Source organism: Leucoraja erinacea, chromosome 16 (assembly GCF_028641065.1).
Source record: "Leucoraja erinacea ecotype New England chromosome 16, Leri_hhj_1, whole genome shotgun sequence".
Taxonomy (NCBI): domain Eukaryota; kingdom Metazoa; phylum Chordata; class Chondrichthyes; order Rajiformes; family Rajidae; genus Leucoraja; species Leucoraja erinaceus.
The window spans coordinates 14984928-15001578 of record NC_073392.1 but is presented as its reverse complement, the minus strand read 5'-3'; the positions used below and the strand labels follow the sequence as shown (position 1 = coordinate 15001578).

General features: G+C 43.3%; 1 pseudogene; it reads left to right on the top strand.

Annotated features, from left to right (window-relative positions):
• The first annotated feature begins 9710 nt into the window (after window positions 1–9710).
• Window positions 9711–9814, top strand: LOC129704941 (U2 spliceosomal RNA; annotated as a pseudogene).
• The last annotated feature ends 6837 nt before the right edge of the window (window positions 9815–16651 follow it).

Genomic DNA, 16651 nt, shown 5'->3' with positions numbered 1-16651 from the left:
ATTTTTTACATCATAAATCTGAATAAGCCATTACATTATGCAGCAGCTCCCATATGTATTGCCATAGAATATAATAACTTGTTCAGCAGTAACAGCGTACTAGCCTAATGCTCTCTTTCAGTTGGAAGAGGGAAAGATTGGCTCAGCAATTTATTTACAGCATTGTTTTCTATTTATTTACATGTGTTTCTCTCAAAACGATTATAAAAGCTTCCCCAACTTGCATCGACCATCAAGGTCAATGGCAACGGGTGCACAGGGGCTCCACCGCCTAGAGATTCCCTATAATTTTGTACATCACTCCGGCATGGAAATCTATCGTTGTTGCTTCATTGTTTCTTGCTAATATCCTGGAACTCTCCCACCAACGCCACTGCAGGTGGACCTTCAATAGATTAAGAAGATCCTTCCAAGGGGTTTAGATTGAGTGATGAATTGTGAGTAGTACTGAGTATCATAGTGATTGAGTAGTAGACATGAATTACTATCTAGCTCATTGGTGACCCTCGGACTATCATTGATCGGTCTTTACTGGCTCAATCTTGGACTAAACGCTATTCCGTTATCGTGTGTCTGTATGCGGTGAATGGCTCGATTGTAATCACGTATTGTCTTTCCGCTGACTAGTTAGCACGCAACAAAAGCTTTTCACCGTACCTCGGTACACATGACAAAAGACTAAATAAACTAAACCGAATCTTGGCTTTTCAGTGATACACACATGCTAAAAAATGAATAAATCACGAAAGGAGAAATAGGAAGCCCACCATCGACTTTTTGTTGATGTTTTTATCTACCGTCAATATAATAGGCCTTCAGTCAACATGGACAGTAAAGGACATCAGTGGCAGCTGGATCTAACATCTATTTGCCTCGTTGATTTATGAGATCATATTTAGGGATGCAAAAAGCATGCAGTAACCCCAGTAAAATATCATCCAGGAATCAACTACCATGCTAGATCTGTCCTGACATAATCTGAACATGTTTGGATTCACTACATGGCCTGTGTATAGAAAAAAAAGACACTCTGAGTTGTGTAAGGAAGATGCAATCCCTCAAGAAAAGGAAGATTAAAATTGTCATTTCCAGCCTGCCAAACATGCCCCACAAATGATTCATTACCAGTTGGAAAGCAAAATGAAAACGTGTTCATTTTTTTTTCACCCGTTATTTTTATTTTGTATTTTGACCCGCTTTTACCTGGCACGTGTTATTTCTGTACAGGACGACACACAGATGGCTTTTGTTCAAAGTCTTGAATAACAATATAATTTAGCTGGTTGCTGAAGGCTATGCAAATGGGATAACAGAAGAACTTGCAGTCCAATGTTTCTATCTTTTAAGACACAAGCCTTTACTTGGCTTGGTTTAAATAACAGGAATTTATCCTGCAAAACAAATGTGGTGTCAAGTATGTTAATTCTTACTTCATATGCATTGTATCATCGGTTATTCTCAAAGCTTCTTCCAAAATGGGTGCTCAATTGTCACATATATATCGACGGTGTTTTTTTAAAGGCTGTAACCTCTTATGGTCATCTTTATTCCTAGCTTTGAATGTGAAGAGGTGCAATTTTGCACCTCAGTCTCTCATTTGAGAATCAGAAACATATTTAATGAAAAAGAAAAAGAAAAGCCAGATTCGGAGAATTTAAACATCACAATGAGCAGCTTGTCCTGGTGAGGTTCAAGGGGGACATACTATTTCAAAGATCCAATCTGTTGTCAAGTTATGTTTTCTCCTTTCAGTCTATTGAACCCAAGTTGCCACCTGTCTCTTGCCATCTGGCTTCCTCCTTTGTTCAGAGTTAGTCAGGAAGCTTGCACTGATTTTGTTCCCATGCAAAGGAATTTTCACTCAACAATAAAAAATAAAAGCTTTGGCGATGTGCATCTGCTTTTCCAGATGCACAGTCAGACAGAAGCCATTTTCCTCTTGACAACTGGGCAAATTACTTTTTTTTTTTTTAAAAAGAATCTTATTCTCACTTCACCGGTTGAAATGATAGCTTCCCATCTCAACTACTTTAATGAAAAAATTTCGAAAGCATAATCACAGAACTCTTTTACTGAAGCTTCCACACTTGGTCACTTTGGTTATAAGAATCTTTACAAAAAGCAAAACAATACACCCGATTTGAAGTTAAATGTGTTAAAAATGTGGTGGAAGTCACCGAAAAAGCGAAATCCAAATTATTTATCAAGAGTGCCAAAAATCTTTACACTTAAATGTTGAAGAGGTCAAGAAATAAAGACCTTCACAAGAAGCAATTCACAAAAGAACAATGTTATTGGATATATTGATATTGTTTATTTGGGATGTATCGAGAGCTTAGTAAATATGGCAGTGGGAAAGATTGAACTGCTGAACTTTTATATTGTCCAAAGGAAAATATATTAAATGGAATATTAAAGTAACAAAAGCTGCATTTAAGATACAGCATTTGCCCAGAAAGTTTCTTTAAAAAAATGATGTTTGCAGTCAGATTTAAAGAGAGTAGTAAAGACCATGATCTATTTTGACTAGCAAAATATTTTTTATCAGATGCATCTACTTACTCATATGCAAAGCTCCATTGATTTTGAACCATCAAATCCCACTGAAACACTTCAAGGGTGTGAAGCGCAGAATTGCCTGAAAAGCTGAGTAACAGAAAGACATATTTCAGTTCTCTCAGAGCTGATTGGATCAGTACACACTTGACACTGCTGTTGAACTCTCCAGCTGTTAAAATGCTATAAGGAGTAACCAATTTAATGGCAGAGATCTTTTTTTTTGTTTAAAATGGGATTGTTTAAATTCTTCCACAGCAAATTCCAAACCCTTCATCAGGCTCACTGAAAAACAAGGGCAGTTTGATCAGGAGAACGTGACCACAGACAACAAGCTCTCCTCAGTGTAGACACCATCTTGACATGCACACAATTGACTGTGTATAAAACCATGAGGGAATTGATAAGGTGAATACACAGAGTCTTTTAACCAGTGTGGGTGAATCAAAAACTCGGGGACATAGGATTAAGGTGAGAGGGGGAATATTTAAAACAAACCTGAGGGGTAACCTTTTCACTCAGAGGCTGGTGTGTGAATGGAATGAGCTCCTCCAGGACCTTTCTGTCCTGGGCCTCCTCCATTTCCCATTGAGGCCACATGCAAATTGGAGGAACAGCACATCATATTCCGTTTGGGTAGAGGTATGAACGTTGAATTCTCTAATTTTAGGTAACATCTATAAACTCACCTCCCTCCTCCCCTCCCTCTTCCACCACTCCCCATCCCACCTCCTCCACTAAAAGTCAGTTAACCAGTTTCACAGTTCGCAATGATGTAGCTCTGTTGGAATCACACTGTCCCTAGCCACCAATCAGCCTTTCAGGGTACCTCCCTACCTGAGGTAATCAGTTGCTGGCCCTGATTTTTTTGTGTTTTTTTCTTGCTTACAGTTCCAGTCCTACCCCCACAATCAGTCTGAAGGAGGGTCCTGACCTGAAATGTCACCTATCTAGTTTCTCCAGAGATGCAGCCTGACCTGGTGAGTTACTCTAGCACTTTGTGTCGATCTTTGGTATAAAAAGCACCACCTACATACAGTTCTTTATTATTACATTACATGAGAAGCTATTCGAGGCAGTTACCATAGCAGCATTTAAAAGACACTTGGACAGGTCCATGAATAGGATGGGAAAGGTTTAGTTTGATATGGGTCAAACACAAGCAAATGGGACTGGCTTAGATGGGGCATCTTGGTAAGGATGGACATGTAGGGCCAAAGTCCATTTTCTGTGCTTAATGCAGGCCTTGCCTCCCATGCCAATACCCATGAAAGAATAAAAGAAAGATTATAACTAGCTTCAGAAATAAACATGTCTCTGTCGTTGTAATGAACATTGTGGATGAAATGAACATGGTCATTCTTTTTATCCCTCAGACACTAGATTGAGTTTCAATATGCACCAACTGGGATGTGCAAATATATAACAAAATATCCAACGGAGGCATAATTGGATGTAAAAGTTTGGGTGCCATATCCAGCAGGTAGGCTGCGAGGCAATGGATGAGGAGCTGAAGGGAACATAATGCTCAAGTACAAAGTGGGAATATTTCAGCATAGTTCTAGCACAATTGAATAGTTGAATCATTGTCAAAGATCAGGTTGGATGCAATATGAAAACAACATGTAGGATTCAGTGAGGAGTCAACCTGGAGATTCTGCAAACCACCATTTAAGCTCAGAAATAGTTCTGGAGAGGAGGTTCATTCGGAACTGATCAACATACAGGAGTTGTAGTGGATGATTTTATGGCGGATACTGCGGAACAACGGAGATGTGAGAGTGAAACCCATCAAGCAAAATCAATGATGATTAGGAGCAGGAGAGGATGAAATCAGCTAAAACCAGAAGTGGGCAGTTGGGGTCCAGCTTGAGAAAGTTTAAATGTTATCATCACCAGGCTCTGATCCTACTGAATTTGGGATGAACACAGTTGGATTATTACTTGGTCATAAACTACTTTAAAAAAAGGACACAAAGTGATGGAGTAACTATTGAGTTTCTCTGGCAGTTTTTGTATTTTGTTTTTGTAAATCAGCATCTGCAGTTCCTTGTTTCTACATAAACTGCTCATTTTGTGCTGTGGCGTAGATTAAAGTTCCTGGATAAGAATAGAAGCTGAGGCTACGAGCTCTGAAATAATCTCACTATATCCTATGTTTCTGCCTTGATGCTTTTAAGCATAAATTTGTGTTTATTTAAATAATTATTTTCACTTTTTACTGAACGAAAGTGGAACTAAGGGGAAGAAAAATCAAATTCAAAGCTAAACTGCTACATCTGCTAAGTAAACTTCTAAGCTGCTACATCAAGGCAACTTTGACTATTTATGCCAGGGCAAAAAGGGGACGTACTGGAGATGAATTAATCACAAAATGTTAGATGGCACTAATTGTACATTTTAATTAAAATATGTTAGAGGAGTATGATCAGGAATAAAGAGACCAGTTAACAGATGCAAGGCGTTTTTGTGTTCTAAGGATACTGCACAGAAGAAGGGATCAAAGGAAACATTGATGGTAGCAGTAAACTGTTCATTGTTTTCAGCACTGACGTACGTACATACATACATACATACATACATACATACATACATACATACATACATACATACATACATACAACACTACATACATACATGCATACAACATGCATACATACATACATACAACACTACATACATGCATACAACACTACATACATACATACATACACTACATACATACATACATACAACACTACATACATACATGCATACAACACTACATACATACATACATACATACATACAACACTACATACATACATACATACATACATACATACATACACACACACAACACTACATACAACACTACATACATGCATACACACTACATACATACACTACATACATGCATAATACACACACACACCCAGACAAAATCTGACTCGGTGATTTCGCCACAAACACACACATACATACACACACACATGATGACTTAACGCACACACACATGAACACACACACACACATGCACACACACACACACATATATACACACACACATCACTATACACACATACATACATACACACACACACACACGCACACACACACACACACACACACACACACACACACACACACACACACACACACACACACACACACACACACACACACACACACACACACACACACACACACACACACACACACACACACAACAAACAATTAATGTCAAATTAACCTTTTTATTCCAGCCTGTTTTGAAGCTTTGTTTGGGGCTGCTTTTGTGTGATTTTCTGGGTATGGAAATACTAAGCCTGTTAAGGTTTCTTATGAATAGCGTTGTTCTCCTTTTGTTATTTATTCACTTGTTGTCATGGTGCAAAATCAAAAAGACCAGACAGCAGAGACACAACAGAACCTCAATCAAGCCCTCACCCTTGCCAGCAACGGGCAATAAAATGTTATTTCACAAAACTGGCAGAAATCCCAGGGCAAAATATAACCTTATTGATTGAACAAGTTGCAGGCATGCAAGCAAAAGGGATTATGATTTCTCAGCATCTTGGTAGGAATGGACGAGTTGAGGCAAAAGGCCTTTTCCCATTCTGTACAACTATGAATCGATTAATCCATGTTAAATAGTATTTTTAAATATTTATAAGGGAAAGTGAGATGGAAGAATATACATGGATTTCAGAACAGTGGAAGAGATCATCACACTCTTATTCCGAGAACTGAACCAGGAACTTTAATTCCCTCTTCAGTACATTCTCCATGTAATAATCAAGCTATGTACATTCAGTTGTGTAATTATTACAGTGTTATTGCTGACTCAGATAGCTTCCTCAGAAGTAAATGGAAATCAGGTTTCTATTGTTCATGTTAACTATGCAGAACGGCCCCATAGCATACTTTGACAGGATGAAAGCTCATTCATTTAGTTAGCAGGGAGATACAAGTGACAGACTTGGCTGAAGAAGAGTCCCGATCTGGAATGTCCTCTGTCCATCTCCTCCACAGAAGCTGCCTGACTTGCTGAGTTCCTCTAGTCTCTTATAGAAACATAGAAAATAGGTGTAGGAGTAGGCCATTCGGCCCTTCGAGCCTGCACCGCCATTGGTTGATCATCCAACTCGGTATCCTGTACCTGCCTTCTCTCCATACCCCCTGATCCCTTTAGCCACAAGGGCCACATCTAACTCCCTCTTAAATATAGCCAATGAACTGGCCTCAACTACATTCTGTGGCACAGATTCACCACTCTGAATTATTAGATCATTCTTTTTTTCTGATGCTGAACTGAATGCTGAAGAGTGGGCAGGGCACCTCTGGAGTGAAGGAATGGGTGACATTTCGGGTCCAGATCCTTCTTCAGACTGTCTGCCCCGCTAAGTTACTCCAGCATTTTGTATCTATCTTTGACATTCCTTATCAGTCTGAAGAATGGTCTCAACCCGAAGGTCGCCTCTTCCTTCTCTCCATAGATGCTGCCTCACCCGCTAAATTTCTCCAACTTATTTGTCTCCCTTCCTTATCAGTTAGTTCAGTTTAGTTTAGTTTAGAGATGCTGGTTTATATCAAATATGTTGGAGTATTTCAGGGGGACAGGCAGCACCTCTGGATAGAAGGAATGAGTAATGTATTGGGTTGAGGCCCTTCTTTCTTGGTTTGTTTTATCTCCCCTAACTTGTATCTAGTTTTTAAGCATTTTGTCAAGAACGGTTACTACATTATTATTAAACAGCGTGGACATAGCCTCTTCACGCACGTGGTCACGGGGAGAACTTACAAACTCTGTACAGTCAGCACTTGCAGTCAGGATCGAACCTGGGTCTCTGGTGCTGTAAGGTAGCAACTCTACCGTTGCACCACTGTGCCACCATAAATGTATTTTTTTTCCTCCCCATCCCTCTCCAAAGAATGCAAAAAAAATCCTTAATGGGTATTTTAGTTTTCAAAATTATTACCATTGCAATTAATAATGTAGCAACTGACAAAATGCTTCATAACTAGATACAAGTTAGGGGAGATAAAACAAACCAAGAAAGAAGGGTCTCAACCCAATACATTACCCATTCCTTCTATCTATAGATGCTACCTGTCCTGCTGAAATACTCCAGCATTATTGATATTAACCAGCATCTGCAGTTCCTTCCTATGCAAGAAATTGAACCATACTTTTTTTTTAAATACAACAGTGCCATTTAAATGTTGTCTTCCAGTCAGCCCAGCATTGACTGTGTTATGCAGTGAACTTAATATATTGCCATTCCTAGAGAGAATCACAAGAACTGACAGCATGTAGCAACACAGGAGATTTTAAAATCAAAGTGAAATTCTTCCCCATTATTTCCCTGTCTGAAGATCCAACCGGAGGTTTTTTGCATCTTGTAGAATGTGTGGAGAAATCAGTCCATGTGATTCATCATTTTCATCCATTTTGGTCTAATTTGAGGAAGGACATTCTTGCTATTGAGGGGGTGCAGGGTAGGTTCACCAGGTTAATTCCTGGGAAGGCGGGACTGACGTATGATGAATGAATGGGTCGACTGGGCTGCTATTCACTGGAATTTAGGGGCTCTTATAGAAACATATAAAATTCTTAAGGGATTGGTCAGGCTAGATGAAGGAAATTTTTTCCCGATGTTGGAGGAACCAAGGGTCACAGTTTAAGAATAAGGGGTAGGCCATTTAGGACTGAGATGAGGAAAAACTTTTTCACCCAGAGATTTGTGAATCTGTGGAATTCTCTACCACAGAAGGCAATCAAGGCCAATTCACTGGATGTTTTCAAGAGAGAGTTACATTTAGCTCTTAGGGCTAACAGAATCAAGGGATGTGGGGAAAAAGCAGGAATGGGGTACTGATTTTGGATGATCAGTCATGATTATACTGACTGATGATGCCGGCTCGAAAGGGCCGATTGGTCTACTCTTGCACCTATTTGATATGTTTCTATGTATCACACACCTACTGACACCATTTGCAAAAATAGTAACATTAATCACCTTTGGCATTGATCACTGCTAAAAGGGGAAGAGAGGTGATTTTACTTCGGAGTCACGTGAGTGACTTACAACGCATGCGTGTCATTACGCTAACGCATTGCAACTCGTCATTGTCGGGAGGAAGGACGTTCCTCCCAAACGGCGGGGTTTTTCGAACCTGCAACAGTAAGGTAAGTGAACATCGTTCTTTACTTACCTTTTTTTCTACAGAAGGCTGTTGGAAGCTGGCGGGGGAGAAGTCTGCAAGCGCCGACAAGGACAGCAGGCAGCCAGCAACGGCCGGTGGCACGACAGTCTCCCTTAGCGGGAGTTCGTGCGACTTCAGCTCCGGGAAGAAAATACCGACAAGGGAGCACTCCGGAGCCGACACAGCCCCAAAGACCGACGCTACATGGGCCTGGGGCTGTGGAACAGGTAAGAAAATTCCTTACCTTTTTCTTCTTGTTTCCAGGAAGGCTGACGAGCTGCCGTTTCTACAGCAGCAGTCAGCCAGCAACGGAAGTCGGCACCACTGTCTCCCATAACGGGAGCGAGTGCCAACTTCACCCCATACGGGGTGGAAGGGAAAAAACAGAGCCAACAACCCACAAAACAGTGGGTTGTATTAGTGCTCTGGCACTTTTTAAAATTAGCGGGTCCCTAGGAACAGAAGGACCAGCCCCGTAAACACCGGGGTCGGTCCGAGCGGCTCGAACCCGACACGGAGGGAACGACGTTCACCAGGGGAAAAAATTAAAAGTCGGGAACAGCAGGTAAGAGACTCTGCGTTTCCTTCCACTTACCCTTTAGGTGCAGACATGGACCGGGTCCATGTAAGCTGCAGAAAGACCGCGGAGTGCAGGCAGCCGGCAGGAGAACAGCAACGGCAGCCGGCAGCGGCAGCGGCAGCCGACAACGGCAGGAGCAGCAAAGGCACTTCGACTCCCGGAGGGGAAAACACCTGTGCCCGACTTCGCTCCCGCAACAGGGGGCAAATTCATTTCTGGGGCAGTATGCCAGTCTCGCTTTGGAAGCGAGTCTGGCTTGAAGCAGCGCTAACGGCCAGCGCCGAGGCCAAGGACATTGCAGTGCAGTTGACTGGCTGCAATCGTCCGTGAGGGACCAGTAATGTGAGTACCGGGGTCGGTCCCAGCGGGTTTTTTAGTTACAGTGATCGCTTCTTGGCCTTTTGGCTAAGATCAACTATAGTAGCTGTTTATTATCAGTTTTAAATCTGATACGTCCCTTATCTAAGGACCATATAAGCAGGAGTCCCCAGAACTGAGGGCATTAGAGTGGGGTTGACCGGCTGAAACGACCGCGAGGGACCAGTACCGTCAGTACGGGGGTCGGTCCCAGCGGTCTGAGATAAACGAGCAGCCAGGAGCGCTGAGAGCGTTGGAGCCGGGTTAAAGAAATGGACTAGGTGGAATCAGCTGTGCCAGATGTCCTCCACACCGGCCATATCCACTCCACGGAAGGAAGGACAGAGCTGGAGAAGGAGGACCGTGGAGCAGCGGGCAGCCAGCAGCAGCCAGCGGCACTTGGATCACCCGTAGTGGGATCAGCTGTGCCCGATGTCGGGCCTGCACCGGCCAGAGCCATGCGGCCGAGCGGTAAGGCTAGACACAAATCAAACAAGGTAGTGGACTCAGAAGGGTCCGACTTTGCATAACCGCCGGCGACCAGCGCCCGAGAGCGCTGGAGGAGGAAGAAGTGGTGTATGGAGCCTTCCTCCAACGTGATAAACCCGCAGCAGTACCTTTTTTGAGGGCTGCACAGTGCTTCTACCCCATCAGAGGGGAGCACTGCGGGTCAGTTCTGGGCTGACCTGCAAGAGGGGTCCGCAGAACAAAAGACAAGTGGGCAGGAGGTAAGCCCCACATGGGTACCCCGTGCGGGACCCTAGAGTTCTCTAACTCTAAAAAAGAGTAGGCAGGACCCTGATGGGCCAGAGCCTGGTAAAACAACGTCCCATGATCCTAACACAGCAGGGACTCTGCTGGACATGGTGGCTGATTACTTTAACCAAGTCAAACATGGGTAGACTTGGATCCAGGATGGCAATAGTATTACTATATGTCTGGCCACAAACGCCAACAAGAAATATTTACAGAGACTGGCCAGACATCTGCCACCTGGCAACGGTGAGGCATTACAGGTGCCCAGTGTAAACCAATGCATTTGGCAGCATATGGGGACGAACATCAGGAACCAGGACCTCAAGATCCAGAGAACCTTAAAGGGATTGACGGAAGGGATCACAGCATACACCCGCACCCTGGACTAAACAGAGGTAACCAAAGACCATCAAGACGCACTAGCTCTGTTTTAGTAATATGCAATATGACCTGAACTACATGTGGAAGGCTGCCATTCAGCCAGCACTGGGACCCCAAAAATGCTACCATTTGCAAACAAAGAACCGTGTGTGGACGAAGCCAAGACACTGGGGCTCATCAAGGCCAGCGCAAGGGCCTATTTTGGAGCACGATACCAGCCACAGGCAAGGCCATAAAAAATGTGGCTCATACCAGTGGCAGTGCCAGAAATCAATATAACCCGCAGGAGCTTTTTTAGGGTATGGCCAGGGCGGCCACCCTGGAAGATGCGGAAGCCTCAACCTCCCACACAACCCCGAACAAGAGATATCAAACCAGAACCTCCTTTTCAAAAAACCAAGGAAATAACACAACCACCGGTAACCATGGAGGTAGGTGGGTGTGGTTTCTTCTGTTAAAAAGGGACCTACGATGGTGGGGGAGGGGAGGTTGCAACACTACAGTTATGTATGGTATATAATCACTACAGATTCATATAATCTCAGCAGTATTCAGGGTTATCTGATAGGATTTACTCATCCCAATAACCCCAGTACAAACATACACCAGAATGGCATTTTGTCCTTACATAAACCAAACAATCTAAAAACCCACATGGTGCTACAAAAATTGTACACAAAAGGTGTGATTGAGCATACTTTTCATGGAACATTAGAATTTGTATCAAACATATTTATTAAAAATAAAATAGAGTGGGGTTGCAGGATTATCATTGATTTTTCAACCCTAAACACATTCGTTCAAGATATTCATTTTAAGATGGATACTCTTATTACTGATAAAGACTTGGTGTCAGCTGGGTTTTTCTATATGGCAGGCATTGACTTAAAAGAGGGGCAAACATCAGCCCCAATATTATTTACTAAAATTCTAAAACCAGCTTGGCATTGTTATGTAAACAAAGCCATAGGGTGATGTATTTCCCCCGTTCTGCCCCATCAATGGGGTTCTAGGGAAAATTCAACTAGACTCGGCATCTGCAATTCTCAGAGTACCCGACTGGCCTACTAAATCATGGTATTCGGTCATACAGGGGATGGTGTTAGAACCATGTTCCCTCATGAACATAGCCAAATTTATTAATTCATCCAGTGACTGGGGCAGTCATCCATGCCATAAGACTATGGATTTATTGATTTGTAGAGTCTAAAAGACCCACTACACGGCATGGGGCTGTCAGACAGGACGATGAATCTCATCTCATCTGCACTAAGACTGTCAACACGGAAGCAGTACCTTGGACACATCAAGAAATGGGACATATACTGCTTGGACAACAACCTCGACCAAAAGGCCAAGAACATTCTGGCCGTATTGGAATTTTAACAAGCCTCCATTATGATAATCGATGGAGCTACAGTGCCATCAATAGTGCCAGAAGTGCACTCTCCAATTACCTATCACAAGGAACGGAGCGGCACACGGTGGGAACGCACCCCCTGGTAAGAAAACCAGGTACTCCGAAATCTGGGAAGTGGGTGTTGTTCTACACATGCTGAGGAGCTGGTAGCCCATAACAGCATTGTCACTTCAGTAACGGACCATGAAGATGGTTATGCTCATGGCGTTAGTTACCGCACAACGAGTCCAGCCATTAAGCAAACTGAGCCTGGACTCCCTGATCATCTCACCCGAGAAACTGGTGTTTGTCATACAGGATTTAATAAAAGAAAACAGACCAGGTTCATCGGGTCAAGTGTTTGAATTTATGGTATACCCATATGACGAACGACTGTGTATAGCAAGACACATCCAACAATACATAGAATATACTAAGAGCATTCGAGGTCAGAGAATGGCGTTGTTTATCTCTTACAAGAAACCGCATGAAAGGGTCACGACCCAAACTATATCAAGGTGGCTCAAATATGTCCTAAAGTTGGCAGGGATAGACACTAATGTTTTTTAACTCTCATTCCACGAGGGCTGCAGCAACATCCGCAGCAAAAATTCTAGAGGTACCCACAGACCAAATCCTCAGAATGGCAGGATGGTCATCCAAAAGGTTTTTCCAAAGGTTTTATAATAAACCAGTTATTTTTCGGAACCATCATTGTATTCAGAAACCATTTTACGTTCAACAATATAATTTGCCCGAAAGGTTACAGGGCTATGATTCTCCATGTAAAAAAATTATATACTTTTTTTCGTTATACCACACAACTTTTTGTATAAGTGTGTTTTAAACTTACTAATGATGCTCTCTCCCAATACCCAAGGCAGTTGTGAAGCATGGACTCGTTCCACGGCATGAGGTCACAGAGCTTTGAAATCTTCACGAAGTCACTCACGTGACTCCGAAGTAAAATAGTAAGATTAAACGAGAACTTACCAGTTTGAAGTTTGATCTGTATTTTATGAGGAGTTACGATGAGGGATTACGTGCCCTCCGCTCCCACCCTCTTATGATCATATCACAAACTGGTATATCTTTGATAATCTTACTATGTTAGATCATTATAGGTTCCTGTGACCTCACATGACGATACTAGGCCTGTACTCGCTGGAGTTTAGAAGAATGAGGGGGGACCTCAATGAAACGTACAGAATAGTGAAAGGCTTGGATAGAGTGGATGTGGAGAGGATGGTTCCACTAGTGGGAGAGTCTAGGCCAAGAGGCCAGAGTTTCAGAATTGAAGGATGTTCCTTTAGGAAGGAGATGAGGAGGAATCTATTTAGTCCAGGTGTGGTGAATATGAGGAAATCTTTGCCACAGAAGGCTGTGGAAGCCGAGTCAATGGATATTATTAAGGCAGAGATAGATAGATTATTGATTAGTGTGGGTGTCAGGGGTTATGGGGAGAAGGCAGGAGAATAGGGTTAGGAGGGAGAGATGGATCAGCCATGATTGAATGGCAGAGTAGACTTGAAGGGCTGAATGGTCTAATACTGCTCCTATCACTTATGACTTTATGACCTTATGAAAGCTTCATGAATGTTTCAACTTCAAAAAAAGCTAAAATGTGCACAATGAAGGAGGGTCCCGATCCAAAATGTCACATATCCTTTTTCGCCAGAGGGGCTGCCTAACCCCATTAGTTACTCCAGCACTTCGTGTCTATCTCAAATATGCATGACGATTTGCTCAGGAGAAATCAAAATGGTTCCTTTTTAAATCTGTCCATTGTCACTGTAATGTGACCTTCAATTATCTTAAACACCGTCACCTTCCTCTCCCCAGCGGCGTCATGCCTCAACAGATCTTAGTTTATTGTTGGCAATCAGTGCCTTGTTTAACTGACATTCAGCTCCAAGGACACCACTCCTTCAAACTCAATTATTCCGTTTCCAAAGGCTATATAAGTCACAATACACATTCAAATTTTTCCGACCAAATGTCCTTGGGACTTGCTCCTCAAGCAGTTTGAATTGGAGTGGGAGGACCTGTGATGCAATTTCAATTATTTTCTTTGAATAAAATTTGATCGAGAGAACAATTGCAGTATGAACAAATAAAATCTAGCATGGAGATGACAGCACTCAATCTGTCATTGGGCCATGGGAATATTAAAGTCAGAGGTGTCGCTATAGTGGAAGGCAATCAAGAGGGACTGTGGTCTGGGACATTAACTTAGTCAGTAATTGTCTCTTCGCATCCCTGATGGCTTTGTGAAGGTTGTACCAAGCCAGGTTGCTTCCAATAGTTTTCTCAATCCTTGTCAGGGCAATCCAGATGCTAACTAATCAACCAATCACTGCCATGCCAGCATTCTATATTGCACACAGTTATTTGTGATACTATTTTTTTTTCACAGTTTCCCCGCTAAACCCAAGCCAAATCAGAATCATCTCCACTGTCAGTGTCAATAGAAAAGACAAGAGGAATTGGTCTCAACATTAAAGCATGTGTTCCCAAGTATGGCTTAGTGTCATGAAATTAAAAAAGATCACTGTGTTACAAGCTATAAAAGGAACTACTTGAAAAAGCCATCAGGTAAAATGCGTTGAGAATCAAAGGCTAAAAACCTGGAGATGGTTTAGGAGATGGGTTGGGGATATTAGTCACTGCAGTCACTTACTTGTTGAATGGGCATCCAAGAAACAAGAACAAATGGCAAGGAGAGATAAAGAACTAGCTCAAAGGTAGACACAAAATGCTGGCGGAACTCAGCGGGACAGGCAGCATCTCTGGAGCAAAGGAATGGGTGATGTTTCGGGTCGAGACCCTTCTTCAGACCAAGTCTCGACCTGAAACGTGACCTGTTTCTTCTCTCCAGAGATGCTGCCTATCCCGCTGAGTTACTCCAGCATTTTGTGTCTACCTTCGATTTAAACCAGCATCTGCAGTTCTTTCCTACACATAAAGTACTAGCTCCCCAGTTCACAGTCCTCTACCATGAAAGGACATCAAACTAACACAAAATCCTAATGTAATAACAAGGAACAGCTGGTTCATACCAACAAAAGCTATAAGATGCTGGAGTAACTCAGCAGGTCAGGAAACATTTCTGGAGAACATGGACAGGTGACGTTTCGTGTCTGGGCACCAATCCTGCTCCCTCTGCAGAGATGACCCTTAATCCACCAAACCCTCAGCGTTACCCACACTTCAAGCGATTCAAGATTCAAGAGAGATTCAAGGGACATTTATTGTCACATGCACCAACTGGTACAGTGAGATTTGGGGTCACCATACCTGCCATACGAATAAAAAAAAGAACAAACACGATAGTATTTTAACATAAACATCCCCTGCCCAGCAGAATCAAAGTTTCCTACTGTGAGGGAAGGCCCAAAGTTCAGTCATCCTCCCCTTTGATGTTCTTTGATGTACACCCGTGGTCGGGGCCTCCGGAGCCCGCAGCCCTCCACAGACGCCGTTACAGGTAGCCCAATGATCAGACCCTCTCGCGGGGATGATGGAACTCCGACGTCGGAACGGGAGAACATCCTCAGCGGCTTGGACATCCGAATCGGCCACTTCCTACCGGAGTCCGCGGCTCCCGAAGTCCACAGGCAGCGCCGAGCGGAGACCCACTCTGGCGGCCCTCGGCAAAGGGCCCCAGGTCACCACGATGTTGAAGTCAGTTCCGCCCGCGCTGGAAGCTCTTCAAACCACAGCCCCGCGATGTTGTTGCAGCAGGTCCAGCACTCCAGAGCTTCAAACGGTGATCCAAGGTGAGGCATCGCCCGCTCCGCGATGTATCCAGCGCTGCGCCGCCGCCGCCGCTGGAGCTCAGCTCAAGTCCCCCGCAGGAAAGGGCCACGCCAGTTGGTAGACCGTGAGGAGGGGGGCGAGAACGCGACTAGGAGAATGGTCGCGTCCTCGCCAGGAAGCGACTGGGAGACGGTTTCCCCCTTACCCTACCCTCCTCCCCCACATAGAAAAGATAAAGAAACCTCCTCAATATACTTTTAAACAAACTAAAAAATGAAAAAATGATGGATAAAACAGACAGACTGTAGGCAGAGGCAGCCTTCATGCAGCGCCCCCAGTTGCCAGGTTTCACCATGATTTTGATTTGCTTGTTTTTCTCTCCTCTATTCCCACTCTGTCTGGACTTCCTTTAGACAGGCAACTGTTATTAACCAACCCCTCTTATTTGTTGCATCTCTGGAGAAAAGGTGTAGGTGACGTTTCGGGTCGAGATCCTTCTTCCGATTGAGAGTCTATAGAAGGTAGATAGAACAAATGAATGAAAGATATGCAAAAGCAATGATGATCAAGAAAGGTGGAGCCCACTATGGTCCATTGTTGGGTGTGTGGTTGGTGATAACGAGTTACAGACAGTGAAACTCGACAGGACGACAGTGAAACTAATACGATGACTA